The following is a 17371-nucleotide window of genomic DNA, read 5'->3' on the forward strand; positions in this document are numbered from 1 at the left end:
AATGAGGAGAATAGATCCTCTTTTAGATCAGCACAATTGTTTGTGTATCCGGCTTGGGAACACATTCGGTTCTAAGCTGACCCCTGTCTGCGGGCCCGTGTGGATATTAAAGTGCAGCCCTGATTAGCTTCTGGTGTGGGAGTGCAGTGGGAGGTGTGGTCCACTGTCACACAAAATAGATATGCTCAGGTAAGTGTACCGTAATTTTGCAAATATTAAAGTGTTGGTAAGAACAGTGAGAATCAATCAAACAATTGTTTATGTGCCTTGTTTGTATAAACTAGAGAGTATACAATACTTTAGGGTTTTAGGTTTTTACTTTAAGAATTTGTTCTTGCAGTGGTTAGTTTTTCTTTTTATTGTGGTTTATGAGCACCATCTCTATATGTGTAAAAAGAGTAAAAAACAGATAAAATAGAAAAAATTGGAGAATGGTATTTTTTTATTTCAAACCGTATAGAAATTGGAGGTATGGAAATGCAAATGATGGAATATGTGAAAATATAGGAAAAACTCCTAATACCATAGAAAAAAGCAATATATTACTTAACCTTTATTTTATTTTGTACCTTCCAACGAAGACATCCTTAGCAAAATAATGTACATTTCAAATGTTTTAATAATAGTATATCAACTGTATAGCCACTGCATTAATACAAAATGCATACAAAACAAGGAGTGAATAACAGTTGTAACAAAAACTTCAATAATAGAATTAGCACAATTGTGCTTCTTCTACAGCAAGACTGAGAAGGATGGATATTACTGCTCAGATAGAAACATCATCTGGAAACACTTCGCCCCTGCAGAAGCCTAACTCCCCTGAAAGCAGGAAGTCTGGGCCTATTTATCTCGCTACAGCAGAGGTGACTCTGGGGGAGAAAAAGCCTCCCACACATGGGAGACACCTGCATTCATCAAAGCCTCATCAGCCCACCAAGGGTCCCTCTAGTCATATGCTCTTTTTTTCCCTTCTGGTACTGTGTAACCACAACATGCCCACAGTTCCAGAGCTCATATGCTGACAGCACACCTCAGACATAAATAGACAAGGGGAAAGAGAAGGAACACAAACAAAAGGAATTAAGTACTGTTCAATAAAACATACAGTGCTCTGTGTAAAATACTAGTCAAATTTAAGTCGTCATGGCTCTGTATCATCTTCAATCTCATAGATTATATTTTTCTCTCAAAATAGTGATAAAAAATCTAAAAGATAAGAACCTAAAACCAATTCCATTTGTAGTGATGCAAGGGTTTTACTTTACTGTAACAATTAGAAATTAGAACAATAAAATTGATGGCTATCTTGATGTTTTTTTTAATCAATCAAACATAATGTAGCATTCTCACAACCCCAAAAAAGAAGGTGCTTTATTTTGGGAATGAAAGCAGCTGGGAAACTAATAATGAATTATTAAGCAGCCATATCACCCTGCAACTCACAACTAGTAACCTACTGAAACTAAGCAGGTGTGAGCCTGGTCAATACCTGGATGGGAGACCTCCTGGGAAAAACTAAGGTTGCTGCTGGAAGAGGTGTTAGTGGGGCCATCAGGGGGCGCTCACCCTGTGGTCCATGTAGGTCCTAATGCCCCAGTAAAGTGATGGGGACAACCCGTCCTTTGGACGAGACGTAAAACCTACTGTAGGTCCTGACTCTCTGTGGTCATTAAAAATCCCAGGGCGTTTCTCGAAAAGAGTAGGGGTGTTACCCTGGCCAAGTTTTTCATTGGCCCTTACCAATCATGGCCTCCTAATAATCCCGCTATATGAATTGGCTTCATTACTCTGCTCTCCTCCCCAGCTGATGTGTGGTGAGTGTTCTGGTGCACTATGGCTGCCATTGCATCATCCAGGTGGATGCTGCACATTGGTGATGGTGTAGGGGAGTCCCCATTACCTTTGAAAGTGCTGTGAGTGGAGTGTCCAGAAAAGCGTTATATAAGTGTAAGCAATTATTATTATTTTGCTACTGTACCCCATATAAATACAGTTATTTATATTATATTGATTTTTTATTTAAAAAAACTACAGAGTATTTTTAGGAAGTTATTTTTTGCATTGTCAAGCCTTTTATATAGGCATAATCCTTCCAGAGCTAGATCATTTTCAGTATGCATTTTCTTTGTGAGGGCCACAGCAAGTTAGACCAGAAGGTGTTTTAATGCTACTAAATCTCCAGTTCACAATGGTGTTCAGTGCTTTTCAAGGACACAAATTAAATTTGTGTATACAACTTTTCCCCTTGCCATAAAAAGTATATTCTGCATACGAATCAGTGAAGAAAGATTGTAAATTAAAAACCACTTACAGTATGTTAACTGTACTTGGAGCATCTTACTGATTGTGACGTTTAAAACAAAGGTTTGAAAGAAGTTCAAACTGTAGTTTCAGCCTTGGATGCATACTTACATATATCATGCTTCTAGCTAACTCTCCTGCGCATTTGACTTTCACACCCCTTCCTTCACTACATCTTCACTCTTGCAGCAACTTCCTGGCACATCATTAAAGGGGGTGTTTGACAGGTTGGGTTGTAGTTCTTCTCACACAGGTGCATTACCTCAATAAATTCCTATATGTGAATCATATCTTTTCTCTGACATGACTGGAATTTGACCAAACAACAGAAAGAGGTTTGTATACAGTATTTGTATTTTCTATGCATGTTCCAATCTGCACTATTTTGCTTAAAGCTGTTGCTGGGAATTTATATCTTACCTTTAAAATACATTAAGTAGGCCAGTCCATCCAGACTATCCAGAACGTTCTATACGTTGGTCTAATTAATGTTACTTTGTAAGTTTTTAAGCCATAGTTCTTAGATTTCCTTGCTGTTGTTTCCCTGAAGGATTGGTTTAATAACATTAATCTGTAAAAACTCTGCTTTTTTAGTTTCAAATCACTGCACTGTAGATATAGCTATCTAAACAAATACCAAACCTCTTCAGATTAAACTGGGATATGATTTTGTTTAAGCTACTTTCACATAGCATTTATGATGTAAACCACACCAGAGGGCAGTTAAAAAACAAAGTCAGTAGACAAGAAATTTGAAAATATACCATTAGCAGGACATTTAGCACTTAGCTATTCTTATCTTATTCAGTTTCATTCTTAGAAGATTTTTACAGAGAATTTGTAGATTTTTGGCTCGGTGACTGGGATTGTAATTGCTTTTCTTTGTTTGATGATCTCATCTGCACAGCTCCAGTTTAATATGGTCACAGGTCATTGACCACACTATTCCGCTCACATTAAAATGATGGACCTCTCTGTCAAAAATTTTAATTAACATTTAGCAAGAACCTGACTATGATGATATTGAATTTCTGTATTAGTAGTATAGCCTTGCACAACGTCTCAGAATAGCATGTTAAAAAACATACAAATTTCCCTTGGTTACTATGGAATGGTACTTTTCAACATTATTCTTTTTTTAAGTGAGCAGTGCAACTTGGCATATATATATAAATACTGTTATCTGTAATTCTTTCTTTACAATTGGTTCAACATGTTGAAGAAATATCTTCTACACATCCTAGTAATATGTAATTATAGTAGTTATAGTTGTTATAGAGAAAAGCTTTTTATTGCATATTTGAAAAGTGCTAATTTAGATTCCACTGATTTAGATTTGTGCAAGCAGGATTTTAACCTACAACCCAGGCAGAAACTCCACTTAATAATTTCATAAAATTCAATTAGGTACATCATCATTTGCAATCCTTCTTCCATCCCATCTTTACCTTGCAGAAACTTCCTGGCACATTCTTTAAAATGAAAGATGGTTCCATTAGTCTTATCCCTAAGGTCTTGTTGTTGTTGCCTTAGTCAGTTGAGCTAAGACAAAAAAGCAACTGTTTTAAATTATGCCTCTCCTCTGTCTCTGCCTACAAATATAATATGTATATAGCATCTTACATGACATACACAGAATTAGTATAATCGTAACACAATTTATTTTCTAACTTAACCTTGGGATTGGTTTTGTTTTAATATTTACTGAACTATGTTCATTTTCAATTGAAAGTACCACGGGGGTAACATTGCCTGTTAAAAAAAAAGGAGAATAGGCTTCTCACTTTCTACATGGACAAATATAAGCTAATCTTCCATCTACCCACATAATATTTTCATACTGGCATTTGCTTGCTACAGGTGTCTGCCACCCAATGGGAACCCATCAAGTATTTGTGTGTAATGATTGATTGGTATTTTATTTAATTTAAGCCTTAGGTATGAAAATACTGTATAGCCTTGAACCATATTATTAAAAATACTCTACATGCCAATATTTAACAGTGTAGCAACAAGACAATTTATTTCACTTAGAATTACGTGTTAGTAAAGATCCTATTAATCTTTCTGTGCGTTGACCAAGCAGCTTGAGCCCTCATTTGATAAGGAAGATTTTCAGAGATTTCCATAGACCTCGTAAAGCATTCTAACCGTGGGTCCTAGGATTATACCTGATCAGCTTAAACCAATCATTAACTGTGATGTTATACTTTAAATTTATTTGGCACCAATTCAATTTTTGTTGGTTAATGTACAGGTTTCTTACAGTATCTCTCTCCAACTAACCTGGCAACTCTGACTTTTCCAACCACATGAGTGCAAGATTCCAAGTCAGGTCTTAAACATTTCTCCAAGATGACATGCAGAGAGAGTGAGACAGTAAGTACAGACTTCTGTCCAAGATATTCTTCCTGAAACACAAGAAATCTTATATAAGTGAATCCACTGTTATTTTATCCTGATCAATTAAATTAGATTGACTCCTTATTGTCGACATCCTGAATATCCAAAAATATTAAGTAAGTTATAGCTGCGATGAACCTAGTCTCTCACCATCTCACTTCCAAGAAGCAGATGACCATGCATAGACTGTTTTTATACACAGAAGTTAAGTTATAACTTCTTGCATAACTGTCCTCAGCAATGCTAGACAAAGCTTTCTATCTTCTCTTTGCACGGGGACACTCCCTGATCATAACAGGCACCTGCCAAGTCAGACCACAGAACAACTCAGCCAGCTCCATCTTTTTAGCTGGAAGTTTAAACTAATCAAGAACATATCTTTGAGTATAAAACTTATTTATTCATAGTATAATTCTCGAGAGGAGAACTATTATTCCAAACACATTTGATAGTTCATTTTAGTGAGTGTGGATTTGCTGTATTTGTATCTGAGAATATTAATTGTGATGTAGACTATCCCGATATAGTCAATGAATTTTAACTGTGAGGTTATTGATATTGTAAACCATGTGTGAACAATCAGACTTTTGTATCATAGCAGATTGTTACACAGATATGTTCTATTACTTTTGTTGTTTGTTGTACATTTGTGGTGTTCATTGATAATTAATCAATTGTATATTGTATATTTAGAATCCGTGTGTGAGACTGTAAATTATTATGTTTGATTTCTCACAGTCATCAACATACTGTCACAGTACACTGTTCCAATATTTAATTGTTATAGCAAATTAAAACCCTCACATTTCTACAGACAATGTACTGATTCCTATTAACCATTTCTGAATCCAAATTCATTCATGATATGGGATTCATATAGCTTTTAATATGAAAATGACCTTTTATGAGGGATCTTATCAAAAGCTTTCTCAAAATCTAAATATTTCACATTGTATTTTTCGCATTAGGAATTGCTCTTGCTACTTGTTTAAATAATTCTAGTAAGTTAAACAAGCTCTTCCATTTCTAAATCTATGTTGATTGTTTCTCAAATTTGTATATTTTAGTAGTGTGACAGTGGAGCACACCTCCCACTGCACTCCCCACTCCGCGGCACATGGGAATGCGTACCTTCCACACCTGACACTAATCAGGGCTGTGCTTTAAGATCCCCATGCGCCCGCAGCCAGCATTCAGTTTAGGACCGAATGTGTTCCCCTCACCGACAACACAAACAATTACTCCAAACTAAGAAAGTATTCTCTCCTATACTAGAGAACAGAAACTTCTGTAGATGACTACACACGGCACACCGCAAAGGATTAAGCAGCACTCTGCCTGTGCTCAGTCAGCCCCCCATTAGATCCGACTCTATCACAGTAGATATTCTTTTAGTTTTAACAATCATTTTGATAACTTTGCAAGTGGCAAAATTAAGATTGATTGGTCTAATTCTAGAAACTGAGTACTGATACTGGTTCTCCACTCTAAGTGAGAGTTGAAATATCCTAGGTGGCTGTGAACAACAACTAATTTCCTGAAGTATGAATGATAAATTAACCTCAGACCCCAGTATTCTATTTACTTTTAACTGTCCTAGTCCCTGTTATGGCTCATTATGCTAAAATTACTCAATATTGATGGAGCTTGTACTACAACATGGGGCAGTGTTTTTAGTATCTATACAATGCAGTATATGACAAAGCCGCTGTGTGGGTTTTGGCAAGGTGCTTCTTTTCTATTTCCTCTGCATGTACTTTAAAGGAAAAACTTTTATCTTGAAATTATTTTTGTAATTAGTATGTTCAAACCTTTGCAAATGATGTAAAGCTAAAAATGATGTAAAGCTTTAAAATACCTTTTTTACATTATTCTGCAGTCTCTCACCATGACTGAAATAGTTGTAATATGTGAATGGCTCATATGAAGTGGTCGCAGGTGCTTTATGAACTCAAATTGCTTTATCAAATCTGAAAATTAAGTCAGTCCTTTTCAAATGTAGTGGGCATTGCTACCATAACAAAGACTACAGACTAAAATCTTTTCATTCCTTATGTTATTGTTTGTTGAGTTTGCTTTGAATAAAAATGTATCCATGGTAACAAATAAATGTAAAGTAAAACCAATATATTTACTGTTGTTTATATTAGACTTCTACATCAGAGAACTTCAGAGAGGTAGAAGCATAATATTTAATTAAATCAAGCCTAACTGAAGATAAAAAGTATTTCTCTAATGAAGAAGTGAGTACAATGTAATTCAGTTCTTTAGATTTTTTTCTTAAAGCATTTGAAAACCTACGGCATAGATTCCATCACTTACGCTATAACATGAGTGTATGCAGTAGCCAGCAATTCAAAAAGTATTACATAGATCAGTGACTGTTTTCTTCATAAATTAGTTAACAGAATTGTTTCTAATTACGTTTCCATTTTTTAGTAAACAAGACTTTCACTTTTTGGGTACTGTACTGAATAGAATAACATTCCCTATGTACTGTAGCAGTTGAGAAAGCACACAAATAAAACATGATTGCTTAAGGAAAAAATGTATTAGGAAAGTTCTTCTTTTGCTGTTGGGGTAAACCCAATGATGCAGAGCAAGTGTATATATTATAACTGAAAGAAAAAAAAACATTCTGGAATCATTTTATAATTCTCATAGACATTTAATGAGACTGAACATTTTCCCATATCTACTTTTGTCATCTGTGAGATGAAGTCATTTACTCCCTACATCTTTTGCCATTTATATTTTTCTTGTATATTAAACTATTAGTCTGTTTGAAAGCAGCTCTCCACACCCAGTCACAAAGGCATGTGCCAGCTTTTCCATTACTGCAGTTTAGTGGGTGGTGAATGATATAACTTTGTAATCAATAGCCTTGCAAGCAGCAATTATAGACAATAAGAAAAAAAGAAAAGCATGACAGCTGGGGGGGGGGGGGGGTTCCAATATAAAATGGCAATTTCCCAGGATGCTTTGTACTAAAATTCTTTTCATAATATACAGTACTGCAGACTTTTAATTATCTTACCATTCATTGGCCTACAGCCATTTATTGTGAAGAATGAGAGATGAAAGAGTTTTCACAATGGCAAGTTTTGCATATACTTTTATAAATTTTAAAATATCGAGACTATTGCTAGCATTGTTTATTTAATATACATGTATACTGTACTCTAAGAAATCCAATTTTCCTCAATAATTATATAACATATTTTTGTACACCTGTTTTTGGAAGTTGGAAGTTTGGAAGTAATTACTGTTTTAACATTTGTTTGGATTTTAAAGCCATTAAAACTTACAGTATATCCATTATTCTGTCTGCTAGCTGAAGTTTACACCTTCTTGTGGCTATGATGTGTTTCAAGCCTGTATACAACTCCAATGTTTATCACTTGTATAATTTTAATTGATTTAGGTATGGTTTAGGTTATCTATAAGTTTATTTTAGTTATTAAACCAAAATCAAATAGAGGTTAAAATTGGGGAACAGAAACATTTTCTTTAAAAAGCACTATTAATATAATACTGGTAAAATAATAAAATTTGTAATATGTAATTGTTATTGTCACTTATTATGTGGAACTAGTTTGCCTTTGACACCATTGTTGAATAAAGTTTCACCATTTAATTTCTGCAAGTTCAGTTTCTTTTTCAACATCTCAGCCAGTTAGACTTCCTCATGCTGCACATACAGCAGGCTAGTGATGAAATGCAATTGTTATCGCTTGTAAAATCAGACATCAGTAAATACATTAACCAAAAGAAGAAAAAGCAATCTGATACTGTGCTTTTTTTAATTCTCTGATACTTCAAATGATTTGTGCTATAGCAAAAAAGTACCCACAAATTTTCTGTCAGCATAAATGATTTGAAACTCATTCATGTCCTATTTTTGCACCAGTCCTGGCATTACATTTCTTGAGACTTTACAGAGTCATTGCTTTACAAGCCTTTGTAAGACGTAATTAGTGTAATTGATACCAAAAATTCTAAATTATGACACTTATGTTATTATGGATTACGGTTATGGATTACTGTTGATGACTTGAACAAGGGAACTATAACAATTAAAGTGGTCAAAATGTCACAGTCTATGAAGAGATTAAGAAGGATGAAGAACACTAGTTTTAAAAAAAATGCCCGTTTCAAAACAGATGAAATAAGATGACATCTTATCTGTCAAATCAATGTCTTTCAAATGGTGATTGTGAGAATATTTAATATAAATATCCTGTTTGTACAATATTACAGAATTAGTTTTACATTTCATGCTTAAATAACATCATAGTGCAGGCAGTGAACCAATTTGTATTCACTAACTAAAGTTCAATGAATTCAGTAAGTGTGGAGCCCTCATTATTGGAAACTCACTACCTTTTTATTAAAATCTGGGATCAGAATATTCTCTCTTAAGAGTATAAGGATGCATTGGTAATTCACTTACTGTACTGTAGACAAGGACAAGAAAAACTAGCCAGGTGCTGACAAGCATTGTAGTATGTAAATTCTCGCCATTGCAGACAAGATGTTTACAGTACAAGGAATGTCCACAATAAGAATATTAGCTATTTAGCTGATTTGGTGTTGAACATAATTTTCACTGTACTGGGTAGTAAATTGTATAAAAGAATATAAGATTCAAGAAAAGAAAGAAGAATTCAAGGACTTTCCATAAAGGAATCATGGAAAGTAAATCATGGCCAGTACAACATAAGTTCAGACAAAATGTAGGAAGTCCACAGAGAAAGACTGAAAAACTGTGGTGAATAATCAAATGTCTTAGCTGTCACCAATGGTACCAAAACAATGTGTAACGAATGCAGTTCTTTCTAACATCTTCTCTACCATGCTTCCCTTTAACTTAAAATATTTCTAAAAATGAGCATGTATTAAGTTCAGAACAAATGCCAGTCTTTTTCAATTTGTAGAATCAGTTGGTCAGAGAGTTATTGTTTGAATCTTTTCATCTCAAATAATCCCTTATTGCTTTCTCTAGAAGAGGATCTGCTTCATCATACTGTACATCACAAAGAAGTATAGAAATGTAATAGATGCAGCTGTGAGAGATCCTTTGAATATACTGTAAGTCTGCAGGTTGGGTGTTCAGTAACTCTGAGATTCATAAGTCTTAAGGTTGCATGGAGGTGAAAGCCTGGTGAAAAAACTAGGGGAAACATGGTTAACTATAATTACAGAGGGGGTTATACAGTATACAAAGAGAAAGCAGTTCTAGTGGTTTGAAACAGAAATACATTTATGGTTTGTGGCTTATGAGAAGGTTATGGATTACAGGTTATGGTTATAAACTGACTTATGGTTAGAGAAAGAACAGAGCTTCCCCTAGGATCCAATGAAGCTCAAGGTGACACCAAAGGCTGGGAGTCAATTTCTGGATTTCAGGGGGCTCTGGGTTTCAGTTAGGAGACTAAGAGTTGCAATCTCTGTTGGTAAACCAGGAGTTGCAGGCTGTGAATGGCATGGTGAAAGGTTTCATGCTACTTACAATGGTGACAAGAAAATATCCAATCCCCCATCTGTGTGATGCATGGCAGAAATTCTGCACCAAAAGTCACACTACACAGTACATCAAGTAGAGAAGTAAGAAACAAAATTGCCCATTGAATTAATCATGCCAGATAAAACTCACAATGTGTGAAAATACTGCCCTGGATATACCCAAACAAAGTGATCTACAGTATACTATAAAAAAGTTTGTACATTAGAGAACAGAATAATTAACACCATGCTTTGCTTTCTAATATTCTCATGTTCATTTAAATACACAAAGAGAAAAAAATAACTCCCTTCTTCTGGAAATTATCTTTCAAGTCTAAATAACACACAAAGTAGGGCATGCAAAACCCTACAGAAATCCTAATTAGTATCCTAAAAGCTGGTATGGTACTTTGTTAAATGTAATTTTAGTTCCTGTACAATGATTAAAACAGCTTTGCCCACTCTTCTGATGCCATGATAAACAGTCAAACATGTCAAACAGTCTGTAGTATTTCCTGTTACATCACATTACATCACTGTCAATGTAAGTTTTTTTAATGTGAGTTTTTCAGGCAGTAGTCATTCATTGGTGAAACACAAAATCTTCCGTCACATCACAAATCAGCGCTCTTAGTATTGCATTTAGTGTTATATGGGATACAACAGTTTTTGTGTTCATAATGAACCATTTACAAAAAACAATTTTCTTACCTTCAATGTGCTGTGCTTATTCCTTCAGCATCTAATTTAATCTGTGAATTAAAATTTACAATGGATGGATTGAGAGACTTTAAGAGCAGCACTGTCTCATCTGAGTAACATTAGAAGCAGTCTGACAGGTTTCTGTGTTGGCTCCTTTGTCTGTTTGATTCAGGCGAAATCAAACTTATTACCATATATACAATAAAATTGTCAAGTGTATTAATAGCACAAAGACTAGGGGACTAATAAAGGTTTGATGGTGCAAAGATTCAATTAAAACAGAATCAGGTGAGGACATTAAATTAACTTGGCAAATTACATGGAATTAAAACAAATATTGTTGACAAAAAGTAAAAATAAAACATATATAATACAAATGGTTGATTTATAGGTAAATGAATTGCCTTACCAGATATTGAAGTGACTGAGAAGACTATAAAATAAGACATATCCAAATAAGAGCTTAAGGAATAAAGAAAGCTTTCAGAATTCAACCATACCAGCATTCATTCAACTATAAGAAAAATCTAGGTTCATTTCACTCATTTAGTTAACCTTTCTTTGCTTCATTGATCATATTGTTTAATTTGTCTTGTTCATTAATTCCAAATTCCACAGTTCTAACGTAGATGTAAAATTGTTCTCTGCTGAAAGCACTATTGTATGCAAAGTTCAAAATTTAATTCAATATGATTAAATCTACCCACAAGATGGGATACTCTGACATTATAATGCCAAAGGCAAGCCAAACTGAGTGTGTAGGAGCATGGTCCATTTAATTTCCAGTGGAAATGCCATGATGCTTCAAGCATGAATGGTAATGTAATCTTGTTGCTACACTCTGGTAAACAGTTCTATCCATATCTGACATGTTATTTACCAAACCCACTTAACCATACACTCTTTGAGAACTTATTTCATATGTTTTGAATAGCATGACACTAGATATTAGCATCTAAAACCATATTGGTGTAATAAGAAAAGAAACTCAAAATTAAAACATAATACAACTGTCAAGAAATAAAATACAGAAACAATCAAAAAACATGCTGCATAGATTAACCAAAATATATGAATGTTGAGAAAAACGTGAGAGTTGCCACCTGAAAGTGTCTAATTAATACAGTGGTATAAGCAAGATAAGCATACTTAAATTGCTACATCAATTAATGTCTATGATAAGACAGTTACAACATGAAAGAAGTATAGTTCAGGCCACACAAAAAATCTACAGTTTTCAGTTTATTTGGATTGCAGCTGCTTTCAGTTACAGCAGGTTAACAGAGGAACAAATAAAATAGAAGTGTTTTACACAGTCCTGAACCTTCCTGAGTGCACATTGCAATGTCATCGAGAAGTTGAAGGACAGCACAGACTGAGACTGTACTGGAATACAGATTAGATTGTCATTGTTTTTTCTCATACAGTATTTTCCACAAGGCAAGGAAAACTGCAACCACGTTTTAGTGGAGAGATATGTTTTTTGATTGTGATTCTGTCTTTGTTATTACAAAATTGTGTAATAATAGGATTTTTGTTTCTTTTAACAGAGTGGGTATCTATTATTTTGCCTTTTCCAGCATAACAACATTTCCTCACTCAATCTAAAAATGAAAAATAGATGTCATGTGGTGGTCTGTTTAAATCTAGAGTGCGGTCCAATTAGGAAGGTATAAAGGGTTCCATATGGTGTATAGAAATGACAACACATTTGTATGCATTAATCCACTGTACCTTAAGAAACGTTCAGAGGGCCAGATTCCAAAACTGGTGTTGATAAAATTTAAACTGTGACTATTACTTTAATTCATAATTATTAAATATCTTAGATGGAAAAATTCCAGTGTTTTTAAAGACCAAATACTAAGCTTTGATGACAGCAATAGTAAATTACTTCTTAACCAACTTCACTGATTGAGATTTCTGTCTGCATTTATTAAACTTTCTAGCATAATGTAGGAAGTGTTATTCTTGTTGTTGCAGATGAGTGGAAGGGCAAGCTAATATTTAAATGGAAGCCGGCCACCGGTTATTTAGTGCCTGTTACTGCGTTAAATAATTCAGCAGGAGTCTTGAACCTCCTGTAGGCAAATATCCACCGTGCCCGCCTCAGATGGTTCAAGACTATATAAGATGTGATCTAGCAGTACTTGGGAACTCACTGAGTTGCTTCAATGTTTGCTATATTTCAAGCTTTACCCTGAGCTCCTGAATTCTCTCTGTGTTTGCTACTTGATTTCTTGACCCTGCCTCTCCCTGACTTCATTCTCTGGATTCTCCTCTGGTGCTTTGTCTCTTGGTTTTGAACTTTGCTTTTCCTGATCATGGCTCTGGATTGTGTTTGCCTGTATCGCAGTTGCTTGTGCTGTGCTTTGCCAGCCTCCTTGCTGCAACCATGTGCTGTCTTCTCATGCAGCTCTAGCCTGCTTGCTGTTACGTTCCACATCCCTCCTCTAGAGGGCGCTCCTACCCTTTTCTGTTATGATTCGTTTTTATTATTTCCTGGTGTGTCTTGTTTGTATTTTGGTTAAAGGCCTAGCGTCTCTGCAGATCCTGGCTCATTATTGGAAGATGGATGCCACAAGGCTTGCCTATTTCCCGGGCTCACAGTCAGCCCAAGGGCAGGCCTTATTCCCCGGCATTTTGACCATCTGGGTCCAGGGTTCGGAGCACCTGGTCCCCTTATGCTTTTAGTTCTTTGTGTTCCCAGTCTCAGTGCCCCTTCCCAGGGATTAAAAGTGTCTTTGTCTTGGATGGATCTCCAGGTTTTTGGATTACGGACTGCGCCATGACTTCCCATTTTGGACTTCCCTGGACTTGGTTGCTTCCGCATTTCCCAGATCACTACAGTCACCGCCCCCTGTCTGTCAACCTGTCCTAACCCTGCAGTATCTGCCCCTGATGTCCTTCTCCAGTCTTTTCTGGATTACACTGTCCCGCATAGGGTCTTTAACAGAACCCTAGCTTCTTTTAAGAAACAGGCGATCGGGATACTTGGAACAATTAATTGTTTTATCAGAACTGGCTCCCGTGGCACTTGCCTTTGTTTATCTACACGTTCTTGGGTTTATTTAATGAAAACATGGATTTTCTACCATTTCCAGCAGCAACACAGTACAGTAATTACTGCAAAGTGTTTTATTGAAGTCAATTTTTTAAGTCAAACTGTACATCCATCCATGGACAACAACTGTCAACTTTGCTGACAAACATACAGCTCTTGAATTCTCTGCTTTCCTTGCCATTTTCAATATATAACTCAGAAAATGTGACTATCACATTATACAGAAAGTAGGCTTTCTAATCCATGTAATACCTTAAAATGAGAAGGTTTATGACTCACAAGAGTGTAGAAATAGCAGGAATGTGTGGAATGTAACATCCTCAGACAGCAAGTTTGTCTTAGGGCAGAAAAGTGTAATTGGTCTTACTAATCTGAGTATCTGTCTTTTCACCTTTCTTGTTAACAAACTATGAGTCATTGCCTGTCAGCAGAATAATCTTAAAAGCATATGCAGTGTATAGCTATTTCAAGTCTATGTAAAAGTATATGTGCACATTAATTTCTAGGAAATCTAACAAAATAACCAGATAAAGGGATAATTATCCATTAGTCCTGAAACTCATTAATTTGTTATTTGACTAGTTTTTTTAAAATAATGTAGTACATTTCCAGTGTATGTTATTACTTGCCAGACATTTTGCCTGCTTTTATCTTTAGTGTTTTCAGTAAACATATTTTTCCGTGAAACGTTTTTTCTTTATTCTATCAAGTCTCGTACTGTAGAACGTGAATGTGTGTTATTAAATATTTAATTTTAAAGTAATTGCAAATATTTCAGTACATTAAAAATTATAATTTCAGAAAATCTGTCAATATTGTAACTCAGTGGTTCTCAAACTGTGGTACACGTACCGGCAGTGGTACGCGGAGTGCCGCCAGGTGGTACACCAAATGACCCTGGAACTGTGTTGTGTGCGCTGAAAAATCGGGCCGGGTTTTCATATTTTGTATTTTAATACGTGTCGAATACGCAGCCTACGTACTACTATACAGTGCGAGCTAATACTTCAGTGGACACAAGAGATACTTTGTAATTCTATACCACTCTATAGGAATGCATGCTACGGACACAAGTGACCAATTGTATTTAAAAAAAGCTAATGTATCTCCAGCAAATAGGGAGGAAGGAGAATGTGTGTGATTTTGGAACAATGCCAACGTTGTAAACACAGGAATGCATAGAAATACGTGCTACGAAAGCTGGTAATTCTTGTGAGCACAGGAAAGCATGATAGATAACAGAAAAATATTTAAGAACTGTTCTAAGTTAATTTGAGAAAAATACACCGAGCGTCTCTGTGTTTCGTTCCCATGCGCATGAAATAAAAACTTTAAATAAATACAGAAATAAAAATGGAAATGCAGAAAAATGCAAGCTTGCAGATTGCTAAAGCAGGTAAGCCACACTATTTTTGAAGAGCCTTATTTACCGTTGGCAAAAGAGCTGACACGAATTATGTGTGGAGAAAAAGCTGCTAAACAGCTCGACCTGCTGCCCCCCCGAAAGACACAGTCATTCATAGAATTATTGAAATGAAGGATTATATCAAAAGTACACTGATAGAGCGCGTTAAGATGAGCAGATGTTTTTCATTGCAATTAGATGAGTCTGTTGTTGATTTGGCCAATTTTACGTTAGATACGAGTTTGAGGATACGTCCCATGAGAACTTTCTGTTCTGTAAACCGCTACCAACAGGAACAACAGGAGAGCACATATTTCAGCTTCTGAATGAATTTATTGAAGAGAATGGCATCGACTGGATAAAATGTGTCGGAGTTGTTACAGACGGTGTGAGAGCAATGACAAGCCGACATAATGGTGTAGTTGCACGAATTAGAGAGGTTGCTCCAGGACGCATTGCAACATCCACCGCGAGACCTTTGCCGTCAAGAAAATGTCTGACAATTTAAAATCTTTTAGACTCTGCTGTGAATTGTATCAAGACTCGAAAAATTAATTCACATCTGCTTTGCTCGACTAAACAGGCTCACCCCTCTCACTGAATGAAATGGTGCTTTTTTATTAGTTGTTGTTACTGTTTTTTTCTGTAAAACACTTTAAGAAGCCACCTGTAAAGGCACTATATGAAATAAAGTTTATTATTATAATATTTATTATATGTATGTGTAAGTGTGTGTGCACGCGTGCTCATGTTGGTCATTGAGAATTTCTGGGGTTCCTATGAGATGATGACTTGTAGGTAGTAATTGGATGCTTTGGTTGGATTAGGGGTGGTACTTGGTCCAAAAAGTTTGAGAACCACTGTTCTAACTAAATTGAAACAATAGCTATTACTATTAGCTTTAAGTTACTATTAAGTTTGGATGGTGCAATGCCTACAAAGGAAGAAGTAAATGGGTAATTCTGTGATACAAATGTATGCTCTGGTCTGAGTGTGTGTTTGTGTCTGTGTGAAGGACTGGTTTCCTGCCGAGTGTATATTCTGCCTTGCATCTGTTGCTTGCAAGGACAGGTTCTTGCTCCCTTGTGTGTTAGAAATCCCTGGTGGGGAGATACAAGGATCCTGTGCAGACGCATGCACGGGTAGTAGATGAGCGAACAATCCAAAACAATAAGCGAGTTCGTAGTCTAAAGGAGAAGGGTGTACAGCAACCAGGAAGAGCGTAGAAAGCGTACAATCCGAAACAAGAAGCAAGGTCATGGTCAAAAGGCGTAAGGAAAGTCGTAATCCAGGGAGAACACAGGTGGCTAACAGTCCGAGGCGAGAGGCGAGGTCCAAAGTCAAAAAGGCAGAAGGGGAGTCCAATATCCAGAATAAATGAGGTACAGGAAAAATGCCAGGTAGAGCTCTCAAGGAGTAGACTCAATACCGAGCAGCAGGAAGCAGGTTAAGATGGTATAAATAGCACTGCGTACCGCACGGTGGAGCGTGTGCAGGTGGGTTAACATGTGCGGCGGCGTTTGTTAATAATCACCCGCTGCTGGTGCTGATTAGATCGCTTAAGAGTTGGTCTTAACTGCCTGGCGGTCATGACATTGTGTCCCTGTATTAAATACATTTGTTAGATGATGAATGGAATAACTCAACAGCCAAAATGCTGTATTTCTTCTTTCTACTTTTCAACATAGTGCTACCTTTATTCCTTCATAGTATTAGAATTTGTACCTCAGGGATACTATTTCTGGTGAGCCTTTAATAATAATATGTTGAGCTCCAGGCTATTTAGAGTTTAACATGGTAAATTTTCTATATGTACAGTATAAACAGAAAACAAAAGGTTGTTTTTGCTTTATTTCTGTGTTTTTCTTTCATGATAACTTAGCACTTATTTTATTCCAGATCCTTCAACTATTATTAGGGCTATACTTCACAGATATTCTTTGAGATCTTTAGCTTAACTGTAGGATTGGAGCATACAGTATATCACT

The sequence above is a fragment of the Lepisosteus platostomus genome, chromosome 1, assembly GCF_059453375.1.
Source record: "Lepisosteus platostomus isolate fLepPlt1 chromosome 1, fLepPlt1.hap1, whole genome shotgun sequence".
Classification (NCBI taxonomy): domain Eukaryota; kingdom Metazoa; phylum Chordata; class Actinopteri; order Semionotiformes; family Lepisosteidae; genus Lepisosteus; species Lepisosteus platostomus.